The sequence below is a fragment of the Rhincodon typus genome, chromosome 10, assembly GCF_021869965.1.
Source record: "Rhincodon typus isolate 14 chromosome 10, sRhiTyp1.1, whole genome shotgun sequence".
Lineage (NCBI taxonomy): Eukaryota > Metazoa > Chordata > Chondrichthyes > Orectolobiformes > Rhincodontidae > Rhincodon > Rhincodon typus.
The window spans coordinates 52,710,072-52,722,138 of NC_063341.1; positions in this window are offsets into that span (position 1 = coordinate 52,710,072).

The following is a 12,067-nucleotide window of genomic DNA, read 5'->3' on the forward strand; positions in this document are numbered from 1 at the left end:
GCTAGAGGCCAGCAGTCCAACAAAAGAAAGGAAAGTATTGCCAATATTTAGAGCATTTTTTTAATTGGCGACCCAAAATCTGTCTTTAATTCTTCATCACCACCAGAGTGTGTGCAAGGAAAATGGTTATATTAACGTTGAGATACTTTATGCATAATTTGAATCTGCCCTAAGTGTACATGTTCAATTAATGATTAAAATTCTGCCATTTCAGAAAGCAGTTAAGATTAGGCTGCACTGCTTGGGCCTTGAGTCACATATAGACAAATCCGGATCAGGGGTGTAGTCAATTTCCTTCCCTAAAAAAATTGATGAATCAGAGGGGTGTTACACAGTTCAGTAGTTTTATGGTTACCATTACAATGGTAGCTTTTTATTTAACATGTTATTTGATCAGTTGAATGTTAAATTGTCCAATTGATATGGTGGTATTTGAACTTGTGTCTGGACCATTAATCTCAGTCTGTGGAGTGCTAATCCAATAACATAACCACTATGCTGTGATCCACCACCAAAGCTGACTTTCACCACCAAGGTGTCAGAGTTGTTTCCCCGTCTCCAAATTTATCCCATTCAATCCCATTCAGTAACCAAGGCACATATTATGGCGTAATCTGCACAATAGTGAAAGGAGCACTACCGTCTTCCACTTAGTGAAGACATCAATGCCGGTGAAAAGGAAAATAAAGTGAGGTGTAAGGGGTACTGTGTAAGGTAAGGTCCTGAAAGAATTAATGTTAAAGTTGTATTAGCTCCACCCAAACTAATGGTGTAATACCATCTTTGAGTGGAGATTCAGGGCAGGTTTGCATGAGGTGCTGATGGAGACTGACGTGTCATTTCTGGCTCCTGCTGTTGTAATTATGCCGAACTAGTTAATGTTAATTTTACCTATTGCTATCAAGCAACAAACTACATCTTGTTATATAGACAAGTGCCTCTTACTGTTAAGACACCCTGGTGGTTTATCCTCTACCACCAATAATTAGACTGTTAGACTTAGTTGTCCCATTATCGGCTATTGAACTTGATTTTAGGTTTGTTTATAAAAAACAGAAATAAGGAGTAGGGGTTCATGTGGTGCAGTGGTAGTGACCCTTCCTCTGAGCTAGAAGGTCTGGGTTCAAGCCCCATCTGCTTCAAAAGTGTGTAATAACAGGTTGATTAGAAAATATCTAGAATTGAGGCTTGGTGGCAGCAAGTTACCCCAACTACAAGCCACCAGTGGTCAGTATCCAGTGTCTAATACACTTACAGGCTGCTGATTTATTACCACCTTTTTGTTATCTTTTAATTCATTCAGGATGTGGGCATCCCTGCAAGCCAATGTTAATTACTCGTTCCCAATTAGCATTGAGAAGGTGACAGCCATCTTTTTGAATGTAACTGTATGACTCACTTGGCCATTTCAGAAAGCAGTTAAGATTAGACTGCACTGCTTGGGCCTTGAGTCACATATAGACAAATCCGGATCGGGGTGTAGTCAATTTCCTTCCCTAAAAAAATTGATGAATCAGAGGGGCATTACACAATTCAGTAGTTTTATGGTTGCCATTACAATGGTAGCTTTTTATTTAACATTTTATTTGATCAGTTGAATGTTAAATTGTCCAATGGATATGGTGGTATTTGAACTTGTGTCTGGACCATTAATCTCAGTCTGTGGAGTGCTAATCCAATAACATAACCACTATGCTGTGATCCACCACCAAAGCTGACTTTCACCACCAAGGCGTCAGAGTTGTTTCCCCGGCTCCAAATTTATCTAAGGATATCATCAAAGTATGTTTGTGCATATACATGGAGTATTTTCCATTTGAGGTCAACCTAATCTTGAGGTCAACTTGAATCAGAGTCTAGTTTGTTTCCAAGTATGGAAACTATATTTTGTGCTGTGGTGTGGCTTAATCAGAAAAAAAAAAATAGGCCACTTTGTGATGAAGAGGAAGTAGGGAAATTTAGAGCTTGAAATTTACTAAGTCAACAAATCCCTCAGCAGTTTCTTTTTAAAAAAAAAATAATATTGTTACTACTCATGCTTGCTACTTTAGGATAAGCCAGAAAAGTAGACTTAAGGATTATCAGATCAGCCATGATCTCATTGAATGGTGAAGGATGCTGGATGGAGCTAATAGTCTACTTTGCTCCTACATCTTATGGTCTTATTTAGGTATATTTGATGTCATATTAGTTGTATATTGTTCATGATCTTGAAAATCCCCCCTTTAATCTTAAGATCCAACACTTTAGGATTTTTTCTCTGTACATTGATCCACTGAATTTCTCTGGTTCTTCATAAGCTCCAATTTCTTCATCTTCTCACTTGTCCCATTACCATATTGAAATATGTGCAGATTTTTATTGAAAGTTCCTCTTTCTGTGAACCTCAGAACACTGGAACTCCTCATATCCCTCAGCCTTTCTTCCTTCTATAATACGCAGGCTTTTAAAACTCAAATTTGGTTACAGCCCAAACCGCTTAGTTTATTTTCTCCTCTCCTACTCTTTTCAATATTGGTGGTCCTGCACTATGTGCTTTATGTTTTCAATGTAAATATAAAATTAAAACCACACTGCACAACAGGTTTTTAATTTTGTTTTGAATGGATACATTTGAAGCTTCTTTTAATAATTGGAGCATACAATTTCAATGTCTATGAAAAATTGAAACACAGAATTCTACAACACAGAAGGTGGCCATTCAACCCATTATATTTGTGCTATCCAGTTTTTCCTGATCTGATCCAATTATCCTGCTCTTTTTCCACAGCCCTTTTTTTTTTAAGAAGAGATATAATTATCCAATTTATTTTTGAATGTTACTATTGAATCTGCTTCCACCATAATTATCAGGAATTGCATTCCACATCTCATCTCTTCTCATTCTTTGTCAAATGCCTTTTGGAAGTTCTTGTGTATAACCACACTACCCTGATCAACACTTCTCCATTTCTTTATCAAAGAACTTAACCATTTGATGACAGTTACTGCTGGACACAAGCTTCCTGGAGATCCCACGTGGCTCAAAAACTGCAGAATTGCAACTCATTTCTTTTTCTTTTCAATTTTGTGTGTCCTTACTCCTATTTATTGTCTAATTATTACATATACTAGATTCTTGTGTTTATATATAATTTGGATCCATTCATTATTGATATCCTCAATTTAGTTTTAATCTTTTTGCATCTAATTATTCCCCAATTGATTATTTATTTATTTACTTACAGCTGGACCTTGGTTTAAATTACTTACTTCCCAAATGCACCAAAATTCCACTATATCCAAATTCCACTTGCCATTTTGTTCAGAAGAGTGATATTTGTCACCCCATACCCCTCCCCTTTTTTCTGCATATAAACTGATGGTTTTCCAGCCACCATCAGTTCTGGGGATGGGTCATCAGACCCGAAACGTTAACTTTTTTTTTGCCTTCGCAGATGCTGCCAGACCTGCTGAGCTTTTCCAGCAACTTCTGTTTTTGTTCCTGATTTACAGCATCCATGGTTCTTTTGGTTTTTATGACATTTGTCAGATTCGATCAGCCGTCTGCCAACAAATACTTTTAACTGTCTAGTCAACAGCCAGCCATGCCATCAGGCCCATTGCAACCATTCCCATCTTCAAACGTACTCCCTTTAATCATTTAAAGGAAGCAGATGAAATATACCTCCACCTAATTCAGTTGGTATTTCTGGGAAAGCCATCCCCAACTCCTGCGGATCTTCAGACTCCAGAAGGCCGTAGTGAATTGTACCACGGTCATGTTAACGAGCTTACCTCCCATAACTTGAGGTGGTTTCCATTTGCAGAAATGTCGAACATTTGCTGCAAATCTACACTCGCTGCACGTGCAGGAAACATTACAATGGCTGATGATTCTCTGTGAAGAGAAGTGAATCCGAGCATTTAAGTAACTCGTTTTACAATGTTTACTGATGCTCCCAGTCCTCTTCTCCCTGTTCAAGCAAACTATTTAGATAGATAGAGATATTTGAATCCCTTATTATTTTTCAAAGACCTCGGATCAAATCAACTGCAGGTCAATTATTTTTCAAGAATAGAATGTCCCTATTTTAATTCATTCACAGGAGGTAGGCATCACTGGCAAGGCTAGGATATACTGCCCGTTGTTAACAATCCTTGCGAAGGTGATGGAGAGGCATCCTTCATAATTAAGGATCTTTAAACTAGGAATCAGTCAAATAGCCCTCTAAGTCTTTTTTCCGGCCCTTGAAATCCCACATTATGGGAAGGGATTAAAAACTGATCAAAGTATTCTAGATGTGGTTGGAATATGACCTTAAAAAATTATTTTATTTCTAGTCTTACATTTAATTATTTTGGCTATACATCTTAACATCCTATTCGTTTTTGCAACAACCTGAAGGAAATAGGTCATGTAATTTCAATGATTCATGAGCCGCAAATTTTAGGCTTTTTTCTTTATGGTTTGCAATGAGCAACACAGCACGATGTATTCATGCTTAGCAGAGCTCTGTCCAAATGCATCATGTTGTTCTTGCCTACAGTAGCAGACATCTGCCATGAAGCCATTTATTCCTTGTCTAGATTCACTTTCAATCTTTGTTCGTCCATGGTTTTTACAGCCACACGTATCTTTGTGTAAACGTATGGATCATTCCTTCACACTGTTAACTATGATAGTGAGCCACAAAGATTCTAGTGCCGATCCTTATCCTGCATCTGAAATTCATTTGGATAGACACTTTGTAGGTGGGAATATTTCCCTTGTGCTTGACCTGGATAAGGCCACCATGCTCCCATGCTGATGAAGCATGGAGAGAAGAGGAAAATGACAAAACACAATTCTCAACATCCTATTACTTGTGTCTTTTTTCCCTCATTCTTCAATAATCTGCTAAGTCTAGAAGTTTTGAACAAGGTCTTTTCTATGACATTAAAAACCTTTGGATGTGCTGCTTTGACTTACTTAGTCATTTTCCTGATCATTCCAATGATTAAAGCTATTGATTTAACACTGATTTTTTTTTTTGTCTGTTTCCACTAAATTCTGCTTTCTTCTAATCATCCGCTTGTACGCTATTTTATTGACAAGAACTGGTCAACCCACACACATACATAACCACCGACACACAGTCAACAATTATATAAATGAAGCTCTTTTCAGGAGACTCACTAAAAACCACACACACATGGAAATCATGAAAGCAAGTAGACTTAATAATCTGTCCTGTTACCATTTCACCGGCAGTCAGACGTATTGGCATTGGGACAGCTAACTGGCTCCAGTTCCATTAAGAACACATGGATGTTTTTGGACTGTAGGTAAACCAGTTTAAAGTTTTAGCCAATAACCCGTATCACTGCCAATAAATCTTGCTACTGGTGGAATAGATAGATTAGAGAGCCTTTTATATTAGAAACTTTGATATTTTTATGTACGACTTTTATTGGCTAATGTATTAAGAAGAGATATCAATGCGGAAGAAATTAATGCTTCCCAATCAAGCAGCTATGGTTTAGGTAAAGTGGAGCAGATACAGGATAAAATTCCCCTGTGCAATCCTAATAACGCTATTCTCAAAATAGCTAATATAATATTATGTTGTGGATAGCTCCCATGATGTAGGCTCAAACGTAAACCCATTTGGCTCTCTGATGTCCTTCAGAAAATGAAGCTGGCCACCATCAATGCTTACCTGGACCATTCATGTCAGCATTGTGCTTAACAGAGCCTGACAGGAGCCTTTGTACTCTGATCTGTGCTTTATCTCCTAACTCTCCAAATCCATCCATCATGTACAAGATTCAGGTCAGGAGGGCGATGGAATATTTACCACTCACCTATATGTTGTAGCTGCAGCACTCAAGAAGTTCAACACCATCTGGGTTAGAACTGAATACTTCGTAATTACTCTGTCACTGAACTCAATCCCCATCCCTTCAGCATCAGGCCATGGTGTACTTTGGCTGCAGTATATACCAAGCAGACAGTGCAGAACATGCAATCTTCCATGTTTACCTTGACCCATCCACTGCAGAAGATAAGCAACAACATTATGTGAATGCTACCATATTGTCTCTGCTAAATTACAAGTGCCCTGGAGCTATTCCCTTTTCTGCTTCTGGGAACAGCACAACCACAAGGACTGCAGTGATTCAAAGCCAATCATATCATTCTCCAGCAAGTCAGAACCTGGAAAATAATCAGTCTGAGCTGTCCTCTACATCCTAATAACAAACTTACAGTACTCAGTAGACTGGAAAGATTTTTTGTTTGTGGTAGATAAGAAGGTTTAACATATTGAGTTATCTAGTCCTCTTCAAACTGACAAAACATGCAGCTAATACAACAGCAACTTTTCTCTAACTCTCTGTGCCAATTTACAAAGGATTAATTTTAGTTCTATCGACCATTCCCCTTTATGGTATTTCCATATCTGTTCTGATGTAAATGGATTTGCAACGATAGAGCTGTAGAGGCATGAGTACCTTGGTGTTGCAAAAAAATTTAATGCACTCCCTAATGATTTTCTTTACGCATCTATTGGTGCACTCTTCTCGCTCAAAAGTAGTCTAAAGAGAGAAGAAAACAACCATATTTCAGTTTACAATGTATATGATCCAATAAAACTCACTGAATTACATCTATGATTATAACTATAGTGTGAGAAAGAATTGTGAATGAGACTGGCGTCATTGTTGTTGCAGAATTCCAGCATGGGCTTGATGAGCTGAATGACCTCAATCTCAGGGATTTGATTAGTACAGTGTTGTCCTGGTATTTACTGGGCTGATGCATATCATCTCAAGTGGTAAAGCTGGAGCATTTGCAAACATTTTCAGTCAGAATTGCTGAGTGGATGATCTATTTCAGACTCCCCTTGAAGTTCCCAACTTCGCAGATATCAGTCTGTGAAACCCCAAGAGCAGCTGAACTGACTATAACAAATACAAAAAGTCCTGATGACATCCTGACTCTAGTACTAGTTGTACTTTACAACTAGTCGCATCCCCTTGGCAAGCTGAGCTAGTACAGCTATAATATCGACATCTGCCAGGCAATGTGGAAAATTGCTCAGATCAGTCCTGTTCACAAGAAGCAGGACAAAACCGATCCAATCAAATTGATTATCAAATTATGTACAAAGCAATGCAATCTATTCTGAGAAAGGGTCACTTGACTCGAAATATTAACTCTGATTTCTCTCCACAGATGCTGCCGGACCTGCTGAGCTTTTCCAGCAATTTCTATTTTTGTCAATGCATTGACAGTCCTGACAAACCTAGCAATACAATGCTCACTGATGCTCAGTTTGGATTCCTCCAGGGCATCTTAGCACCACATCTCCATACATCGTTGGTCCAACATAGATAAAAGATAGGAATTCCACAGGTGAAATGAGAATGATTGCTATCAAGGCAGTTGTGATCGAATATGTCATCAAGGAAACTGAAAAAATTGAAATCAATATGAATCAAGGAGAAGACTCTTCACTGCATACAGTCAGATACAGTACAAAGGAAAGATGTGGAATTTGGACTCTAATCTCCTGAGCCCAAAGACATCACACAACCATTTTCAGCTGCTTCACCAATGACCTTCCTTCCAATACATGTCAGAAGTGGAGATATCACTGATGATTTCACAGGGTTCAGTACCATTGTACTCAAGTGGACCCTGTATAAATGTATCAAAACCTTGACAACATTCAGAATTAGCACACAACATCAGCGTAGCACAAGTGCAAGGCAATGACCATCTTCAACAAAGCGATGCATAAACCATCTCCCCATGATGCTCAATAGCATTACCATTGCTGAAACCACAACGACCAACACCCTAGGGGGTTACCATTTACCAGAAACTTAACTGGACCTGTTATATAAATACATACTGTGTTGATGAGATCAGGTCAGAGGTTAAGAATTTTGTGATAGGTAACTCTCTCCTGACTTCCCAAAGTCTGTTCACCTCTACAAGGAGTGTAGTGGAATATTCCCCAATTGCTTGGATGACTGCCACTCCAATAACACTCAAGAAGATCAGCACCATCCAGAGCAAAGCAGCCTGCTAATTCAGCAACCCATTCACCAATGGTGCACAATGCCTACAGTCTGTACCATCCACAATGTACTGGGATTTTTACCAAGGCCCCTTTAATGGCACCTTTCAAACCCATGAACCCATTATCATCTAGAAGAACTAAGACAACAGTTGCAACAGAGCACTACCACTTCCAAGCCACACGCTAGCCTGACTTGGAATTATATTGCCTTTCTTTCAGTGACACTGGATCAAAATCCTGGAACACTCTCCATAACATCATTGTAGGTGCAAATACACACCAATTGGTTGCAGTGGTTCAAGAAAGCATCTCTACAGTCTTTTCAATTAGAGATGGGTAATAAATGTTAGCCTTGGCAGTGACACTCCCATCCCATGAAAAGTTTTTTTTTAAATATTTTAAAGATTGATTTTTCTAACCCAGAAAAAGTCAACTCTTCTACTTCCAAGCAAAGGTGTTTATCTTCTTTTTTGTAAATTTTTCCAGCACATAAAACGTAACATTGAAATGAATATAAATAGCATTATAACTTAAGGCACTTCAATTTCGTAACTAGTTATGTCCTTGTAATAGTAATCCTATAAATGAAAATAAGCAGTTAAGAAAGCTGTTTTCCCCTGCTTGTGTTGGTTTCATTTCCCCTCTACCATTTTTATATTTTACCATTGCCTTACCTTTATTTTTAAATATCACATTCTATCCAATTTAGTCTCTGTTCCTGTTTCAAAAATAAATTGACAGAGAAACGTTCTTCCATTGCCTCTTAGGTCCCACTATCAAAACGGAGAAGGTTTGGTGAATACTCTAATAACGTTAACGTTGAAAGTTATTACCAAACTGTTGTATAGCAACATTATCCTATTTGAAGGTGCTACGCAAAGAATTGTGTTGCTTAATTATATACAGTAAAGTTTCACGGGTGCATTAGCTAGATTAGAGCTGGAACCACAATCTGATGAGCACGTCACTGCCACATCTCCACAGCTGGCCAAGGACAAAATACCCTCGGTCACTAGCATTCAGAAGGACTGTTGGAAACCAGGCAACTGCTCAGCCCCAAGGAGGAGAGGGCCCCATAGTGCTGACCATTAATAACTTCATCAGAATGCACAAGTAGGCCGATTTATTGGAGACACTTGGCAAACTGGATTGAAATTTGGTGGAATCCACCAATGCCATCAACACAGTACTGGCTCTGACATGTATGCATCTAGCTGTTTCTGTGGGCAACTTGGTGGCTGACATGGAGAGCTAGGCCCAGCGCACTCAGTGTCTGCCAGATATGAGCTTATTAATAGCCACACTCCATCGTTGTGGCCATTGGTGCTCAGTGTCAACAGCAAATTAACATGGGCTGAGAGACTTTGATGCCATGAAGAGGCAGGGTGGTACCAGCAAGTACCAGCCAGAGGAACCACAATAATGCTACACCCTGCCTCCTGCCAGAAATGTCCTCTCCGCACACTGTGGAGGCCTCTCCCCCTCTAGCCTGTCTGTGATCCTCAACCCAGTGGAAGTGCAAGTTGAGGAGGGTGAGCCTGCATATGACCAGGATACTCTCAACATGTCTGGGCTGTCCAGCCGCAAACCCTGTCAGGATTGCTGACACCAACTCCAAGGCCAATAGGTTCCATGAGAGGGCAGGTCCTCTCCACTGCAACTGTGAACCCTGGGACCGCATCTGGGATGGAAAGGAAAGAGAAACTTTCCTAAGGCTACACAGATTTCACAGGGGAACACATTGTAAATGGAATAATACCTTTGTAAATATATATTCACTTGTGCAATTAATTGTGCGATTTCCTGCCATTTTAGCTGCAGTTACAAGAATGCAGGCACGGAGGCACCACACCAAAATTCTAACCCCATCTGAAGGATAACTAATCATTCATCAGAGTGTACAGTCTCACTCATCTGCAGGACATTCCATAGAAGACAAATGACTGTGGTCTCCAGCCCCTTGACATGTTTCGCTGGAAGCTCTGCATTTGGAGGCTGCTGTACATCCACTAGAGGTTGTTGTTGGTCCTGGGCGTTCATGTTTGTGATCAACTTCTGTTGGCACTCGGAGTGCAGCAGCCATAGGGGCGGCAACAGATTATTTGTTTCCTGTAAACAGTTCAAATGAGCTGATGTGGGCAATATCAGAAACAAAGGGACTCCTCAGTAAAGCAATCAATTTCACACACAAATAACATTTAAACAGCATCCTCTGAGCATTGAGACATGGAGGCTTCCAACAAGGAGGGCGATGAGATGTTTCTACATCAACCTTTTACATCATGGACCTGATTCAGACGGATACTATGGAGGTTATTTTGCACACATACAGTAGGAGATCACCAGGGCAGTAGTAAGAATGAGAACTTCTCCTCACAACTCAATCATTGACATTACCTACAAAAGGCAACATCGCATTTAAGAGAATGGTGTAGACATTTTATAGGCCAAGGTGTAAGGTAAGTAGCTCCTGGACCTTGTGCAGGTTATAAGACCATGAAATGTTTTTGTGAATTGCAGAATTTGTGAAGTTGTGAAACTCACCTGACATTATTTATGCTTCAGGGACATTATAGGAGCAATTTGTAATGTTCAATGATGTGGTCAGGAGTGCTTGTGACTGGGGCTTTAGTTGACATCGTTAGTCAATACACAAGGTTCACATCAAGAATTCTATGATAACAAATGTTATTATCCCGACATGATACAAAAAAATCTAACTCAGCTACTCCGAGTCTGATAGCAGTCATTTTTATCTTGATTGCTCACTTGCAATTTGAATGAGGACGGAAGGGAACACTTCACAGAGTGAGTTCCAAGCTAAGCCTTTCAATCTAGCTGACCCTAACCCTTAAACTTTCAAGTTCCTTTCTGCCTCGCCGTCCCTGTCAACTCCATCAGGTTTGATCCTCCCCACATTCCTACCAAACTCTTTTGTTTAACTCATTATTTCCCCCACTTTACCCACTGAGCCCCAGGCTTAAAGCTTAGTTATTCTAGATATCATCATTGACTGACTTTCCATTGAAGCCAAGGTGGTTGTGACCATCGATAATCAACCCCACAGTACCTCATGCCCTCACATGCTCTATCACCTACCACCCTTACGTGTTGCGTTGCCTCCCTTAACAATTATCGTCTCCTCTGCATCCCAGCATGCTGCCCCCAGTCCCCACAATGGACTTAGCCAACCAAGTCTGCTTTCTCTTCACACATACTGACCAAATTACTGAGATTTTCCAACAATTTCTGTTTTTACTCCCTACCAAAGTAGTGGCTCCTGATAGCTGCCCATTTCTTTCAGTCAAAAGATCCCTAGGACTGACAGCAAAGCATCCCCTGAGCAACTTTGATGGACAGCCCCAACTAATGATTGATTCAAACCCCTGAATGATCTCTGTGCAGCTCTCCAACTGCCTTCCCACTAATCCTTGGATTGGGTGCTCTGTACCTGTAAGACTGACCGTTGTCCACTCCCCAGGCCCAAGAGGCCAAATGACTATGCCTAAGCCCCTGGACTGAAATCAAATGATGTGCTTGACTTATTGTGTTGGTAACCCCTGACTAAAGCCAAAACCCCTGACTTGACTGAAGACTACATTCCTTAGACTTTGAGTCAAGGCATTTGCCTGAAGCACATTGAGTGTATTTCCCACATAAGCTGTTGACGCATGTTGTGTTGTCACATTGACATAGTAAGGTGGCATACAGTGAAATATTTGCCCCCTTGATTGATCATTGCTGGCAAATATGACAAACTGCTTGGCTTTGTGTCTGCAATAAACAACAAGGCAAGACAGATGTACTCTGAGGCTTTAGATTCAAGTGAGGCACCAATGCACAAATAAGTAAGGCAGAAAGGCTGTGAGCATTTGGTAGACATAAAGTGAGTGAGTGCTAAGAAGGAAAACGAAGAGACATGAGATTCACCCCATTCCAATTCGTGAGATGGGCCTGTGACCCTATGCGCAACGTGGCATAGCAGCAGCATTGCAATGTCGGATACTGGTGAGCAC